The 6640-nt window shown below is 34.4% G+C and overlaps 1 protein-coding gene across 1 annotated transcript in view; it reads left to right on the top strand.

Moving 5' to 3' along the window:
• The first annotated feature begins 4991 nt into the window (after positions 1-4991).
• The window catches only part of LOC127735619 (uncharacterized), a 36099-nt gene continuing 34450 nt past the window's right edge, over positions 4992-6640 (top strand). The window contains exon 1 of the mRNA XM_052245853.1: positions 4992-5262. The gene's annotated coding sequence lies outside the window, so the exon portion shown is untranslated. The remainder of the gene's footprint in view (positions 5263-6640) is intronic.

Raw genomic sequence — 6640 nt, 5'->3', positions numbered from 1 at the left:
TTTGATTTCAACAAAAATTGAATATATGGGGTTCTTTGATATGCTGAATCTTACCATGTATTTAGATTTTTTATTTGTGGGCCCGCTATCAAATTGGTTCATATTGAGGTCAAAAGGGTCCAAAATTAAACTTTGTTTGATTTCATCAAAAATTGAATTAATGGGGTTCTTTGATATGCCAAATCTAACTGTGTTTTTAGATTATTAATTTTGGGTCCCGTTTTTTAAATTGGTCTACATTAAGGTCCAAAGGGTCCAAAATTAAACTTAGTTTGATTTTAACAAAAATTGAATTCTTGGGGTTCTTTGATATGCTGAATCTAAACATGTGTTTAGATTTTTGATTATGGGCCCAGTTTACAAGTTGGTCCAAGTTGGGGTCCAAAATAAAACTTTGTTTTATTTCAACAAAAATTAAATATATGGGGTTCTTTGATATGCCAAATCTAAACATGTATTTAGATTTTAGATTTTTGGCCCAGTTTTCAAGTTGGTCCAAATTGGGGTCCAAAATTAAACTTTGTTTGATTTCAACAAAAATGAATATATGGGGTTCTTTGATATGCTGAATCTTACCCTGTATTTAGATTTTTTATTTGTGGGCCCGCTATCAAATTGGTTCATATTGAGGTCAAAAGGGTCCAAAATTAAACTTTGTGTGATTTCATCAAAAATTGAATTATTGGGGTTCCTTGATATGCCAAATCTAACTGTGTTTTTTAGATTTTTAATTTTGGGTCCCGTTTTTTAAATTGGTCTACATTAAGGTCCAAAGGGTCCAAAATTAAACTTAGTTTGATTTTAACAAAAATTGAATTATTGGGGTACTTTGATATGCTGAATCTAAACATGTGTTTAAATTTTTGATTATGGGACCAGTTTTCAAGTTTGTCCAAGTTGGGGTCCAAAATTAAACTTTGTTTGATTTCAACAAAAATTGAATATATGGGGTTCTTTGATATGCTGAATCTAACCATGTATTTTGATTTTGGACATTGGACCATTATAGGTAAATTAAAAAAATTGAAGTTCTTAGACCACATTCTTTCTGTGTCAGAAACCTATGCTGTGTCAAATATTTAATCACAATCCAAATTCAGAGCTGTATCAAGCTTGAATGTTGTGTCCATACTTGCCCCAACTGTTCAGGGTTCGACCTCTGCGGTCGTATCAAGCTGCGCCCAGCGAAGCATTTTATTAGATATTACTGTTAAATGATGCTGATTGAGGGTTTGAATGCTGGGATTGATTTTGGGGGTAATTGCCTCCAAATTTTAGGAATTAGGGGGCAAAAAACAAGCAATTTTCTAGTTTCATGACAATAACTTGTGTGTAAGTGTATGGATATTTATGAAATTGTACTACAAGGTTCCATATCACAAAGGGAAAGCTGGAATTGAGTTTGGGGGTAATTGCCTCCAAATTTTAGGAATAAGGGGCCAAAAAGGGGCAAAAAACAAGCATTTTTCTAGTTTCATGACAATAACTTGTGTGTAAGTGTATGGATCTTTATGAAATTGTACTACAAGGTTCCATATCACAAAGGGAAAGCTGGAATTGAGTTTGGGGGTACTTGCCCAAAACGTTTAGGAATAAGGGGCCAAAAATAAGCATTTTTCTAGTTTCCAGACAATAACTTGTGTTCAAGTGTATGGATCTCTCTGAAATTGTACTGCAAGGTACCATACCACAAAGGGAAGGCTGGGATTGTTTTTGGGTGTAATTGTCCCAAAATGTTAGGAATTAGGGGCCATAAAGGGGCAAAAAAACAAGCATTTTTCTAGTTTCATGACAATAACTTGTGTGTAAGTGTATGGATCTTTATGACATTGTACTGCAAGGTTCCATATCACAAAGGGAAAGCTTGGTTTGAGTTTGGGGGTAATTGCCCGAAACTTTTAGGAATTTGGGGCCAAAAAGGTGCAAAAAACCCAAGCATTTTTCTAGTTTCCAGACAATAATTTGTGTTCAAGTGTATGGATCTCTCTGAAATTGTACTGCAAGGTACCATACCACAAAGGGAAGGCTGGGATTGAGTTTGGGGGTGATGAATCATAAGGGGGTTTCAAAAAATTTGGGGGGGGGATTTTTTTTTCCTTTTTTTTCTTTAAAATTTTCCATTTTAAATTGGTTATTTCTGATTTATATATAAAAGCAAATAATAATGATATGGTTTGAATAGGTAAATTAAAAAATTTTAAGTTCTTAGACTACTTTCATTCTGTGTGAGAAACCTATGCTGTGTCAAATATTTAATTACAATCCAAATTCAGTGCTGTATCAAGCTTGAATGTTGTGTCCATACTTGCCCCAACTGTTCAGGGTTCGACCTCTGCGGTCGTATCAAGCTGCGCCCCAGCGGAGCATTTTATTAGATATTACTGTTAAATGATGCTGATTAAGGGTTTTTTGCTATGTTTAGCCATGACTATGATGTCATTTTCTATTTTAATATCTTTATGATGTATTTAAATGGGCTTTTATGGTTACAAAGGAATTTTATTTTTAGATATTACTTTAAATGTTGCTGATTAAGGATTTTTGTTTATTTTTAGCCATGACTATGATGTCACTTTCTATTTTAATACCTTTATGATGTATTTAAATGGGCTCCCATGTATTTAGATTTTTGATTATTTATACATGTTACCAAATTGGTCCACATTGAACAAAAACGGTCCAAATTTCAACTTTATTACATTACATCAAACATTGAATTCTACATATTCTTTGATATATTGAAATTAACAAACAATTTAGTTTATGGATATTCCACCATAATAGGTAAATTAAATTTTTTCCAGTTCTTACACCACATTTATCCTGTGTCAGAAACCTATGCTGTGTCAAATATTTAATGACAATCCAAAGTCATAGCTGTATCAAGCTTGAATTTTGTGTCCATACTTGCCCCAACTGTTCAGGGTTCGACCTCTGCGGTCGTATCAAGCTGCGCCCCAGCGAAGCATTTTATTAGATATTACTGTTAAATGATGCTGATTAAGGGTTTTTTGCTATGTTTAGCCATGACTATGATGTCATTTTCTATTTTAATATCTTTATGATGTATTTAAATGGGCTTTTATGGTTACAAAGGAATTTTATTTTTAGATATTACTTTAAATGTTGCTGATTAAGGATTTTTGTTTATTTTTAGCCATGACTATGATGTCACTTTCTATTTTAATACCTTTATGATGTATTTAAATGGGCTCCCATGTATTTAGATTTTTGATTATTTATACATGTTACCAAATTGGTCCACATTGAACAAAAACGGTCCAAATTTCAACTTTATTACATTACATCAAACATTGAATTCTACATATTCTTTGATATATTGAAATTAACAAACAATTTAGTTTATGGATATTCCACCATAATAGGTAAATTAAATTTTCTCCAGTTCTTACACCACATTCATCCTGTGTCAGAAACCTATGCTGTGTCAAATATTTAATGACAATCCAAAGTCATAGCTGTATCAAGCTTGAATTTTGTGTCCATACTTGCCCCAACTGTTCAGGGTTCGACCTCTGCGGTCGTATCAAGCTGCGCCCCAGCGAAGCATTTTATTATTTTCATAAATTTCTAATATGACATTGAGAAGAAATTGAACTTTATTTGTTTATAGTCTGACAACAGATTTACTAAGTATTGCACAACAGCAAGAAATCTTTAACTGAACATAAATTCAATTCATATAACCAATTTCAAGTTCTTTGGCTACATTTACTCAGAAACCTATAATATGTCAAATATTTAATTACAATCCAAATTCTGACCTGAATCAAGCTTGAATATTGTTTCCATTTTTGCCCCAACTGTTCAGGGTTGGACCTCTGCGGGCGTATCCAGCTGCGCTTAGCGAAGCAGTTTATTAGTCATGCTTGAAGATATTGACTTGATATTCTCTTTTTGTTTACACTATGACAAGTTATAGTTTGTTCCAGTATAATGAATTTTTACCCGGTAGGAGACTATGTATTGCCATGCAATACTCTCAGAATGCTTGTTTATTTCATAAACCACATTCATTCTGTGTCAGAAACCTATGTTGTGTACAATATTTAATCACAATCCAAATTCAGGGCTGTATCAAGCTTGACTGTTGTGTCCATACTTGACCAACTGTTTAGGGTTCGACCACTTTGATCGTATTAAGCTGCGCCCTGCGAAGCATTTTATTTAAAAAGGGCACACTCCCTGTCAAATAAGATGCTTAGTCAGTTAAAAGTCAAAATTAATTATATCAGAACAAAGATTTGACATTTGCCATCAATATTTGTCGATTTTTATCACGTAAGAATTTCACAAGATCATCGTATATGACGGTGTTCTTGATCATACGTTACGGGTTGTTATAGAGCACGGTGTTCTTGAACATACGAATCGTTAAAGAGCACGGTTTCCTTGACCATACGAGATGTTATAGAGCACGGTGTCAACGATCCTTGGTCATACGAGTTGTTATGCATTACGATGTCCTTGGTCATACGAGTTGTTATGCATTACGATGTCCTTGGTCATACGAGTTGTTATGCATTCCGATGTCCTTGGTCATACGAGTTGTTATGCATTACGATGTCCTTGGTCATACGAGTTGTTATGCATTCCGATGTCCTTGGTCATACGAGTTGTTATGCATTACGTTGTTCTTGGCCATACGAGTTGTTATAGATCAAGATATCCTTAAATACGAGTTGTTCAATAGATGTCCTTGATAATATGTATCCTTATGGAGCACGGTGTCCTTGATCATACGAATTGTGATAGGGCACACACGGTGTACTTGATCCTATAAGTCGTTCGTGTATTGTCCTATAGAGCACAAGAAGCGAATACATTCGATATGTTTTATCTGTTAGTTCTTGTCACTAAAAATGATAACACTTGTAATGTCCAAAAAATTATGATTATAAATTATCTAGTAAAGCTTATATTAAATGCAATTAAACATGTTTGGATAAGAAAAATCCCTTCTATCTAAATTCAAATCAATACTTTTCCATTGAATTTATACATCTATGCTTTTCAGGATTTTCCAGCATTACCATGGTTTCTAGGATTTTGTTTTGGAAACACAGCTCCAGAAGATTCAATTGTACACAGCTGTAAAGATATTAACGAAAATAATCTAAATGAATTGGTCCAGTCCCATCCAGTTCCGTATGCTCACGTGAAAAGTTTGGACAAGCACCTCACAGAGGACAGTAAGAAAGCCATAGCTTTGAAAGAGAAGAAAGTTGACACATTATTGTGGTAAGATTGTACACGGTTACATATATGATACAGATAAGTTTAAAAACAATTATGGACAGTAGTGACGATTTTTAGGAATTTGAAACTTCGTTTAGTCATTTTTTATACGACCGCAAAAAAAATTTTGTGGTCGTATATTGGTATGACGTTGGCGTCGTCGTCGTCGTCGTCGTCCGTAGACACATTAGTTTTCGCACTCTAACTTTAGTTTAAGTGAATGGATCTCAATGAAATTTTACCATAAGGTTTAATACCACAAAAGGAAGGTGGGGATTGATTTTGGTGGTTATGGTACTAACAGTTAAGGAATTAGGGGCCAAAAAGGGGCCAAAAATAAGCATTTTTGTAACTTCCAGACATAACTTGTGTGTAAGTGTATGGATCTCTCTGACATTGTACCACAAGGTTCCATAGCACAAAGGGAATGCTTGGATTGATTTTGGGGGTAATTGCCTCCAAATTTTAGGAATTAGGGGCCAAAAAGGGGCAAAAAACAAGCATTTTTCTAGTTTCATGACAATAACTTGTGTGTAAGTCTATGGATCTCTCTGACATTGTATCACAAGGTTCCATATCACAAAGGGAATGCTGGGATTGATTTTGGGGGTAATTGCCTCCAAATTTTAGGAATAAGGGGCCAAAAAGGGGCAAAAAACAAGCATTTTTCTAGTTTCATGACAATAACTTGTGTGTAAGTGTATGGATCTTTATGAAATTGTACTACAAGGTTCCATATCACAAAGGGAAAGCTGTAATTGAGTTTGGGGGTAATTGCCCAAAAAGTTTAGGAATAAGGGGCCAAAAAGGGGCCAAAAATAAGCACTTTTCTAGTTTCCAGACAATAACTTGTGTTCAAGTGTATGGATCTCTCTGAAATTGTACTGCAAGGTACCATACCACAAAGGGAAGGCTGGGATTGATTTTGGGGGTAATTCCCTCAAAATTTTGATAATAAGGGGCAATAAAAGGGCAAAAAAACAAGCATTTTTCTAGTTTCAGGACAATAACTTGTGTGTAAGTGTATGGATCTTTATGAAATTGTACTGCAAGGTTCCATATCACAAAGGGAAAGCTGGGTTTGAGTTTGGGGGTAATTGCCATAAACGTTTAGGAATTTGGGGCCAAAAAGGGGCAAAAAAAACAAGCATTTTTCTAGTTTCCAGACAATAACTTGTGTTCAAGTGTATGGATCTCTCTGAAATTGTACTGCAAGGTACCATACCACAAAGGGAAGGCTGGGATTGAGTTTTGGGGTGATGAATCATAAGGGGGTTCAAAAAATTGGGGGGGGATTTTTTTCCCCTTTTTTTTCTTTAAAATTTTCCATTTTAAATTGGTTATTTCTGATTTATATATAAAAGCAAATAATAATGATATG

This window comes from Mytilus californianus, unplaced genomic scaffold (assembly GCF_021869535.1).
Source record: "Mytilus californianus isolate M0D057914Y unplaced genomic scaffold, xbMytCali1.0.p SCAF_3, whole genome shotgun sequence".
Classification (NCBI taxonomy): Eukaryota; Metazoa; Mollusca; class Bivalvia; order Mytilida; family Mytilidae; genus Mytilus; species Mytilus californianus.
Note: the sequence above shows the minus strand (reverse complement) of the source record. Positions and strands in the feature narration are given on the sequence as shown.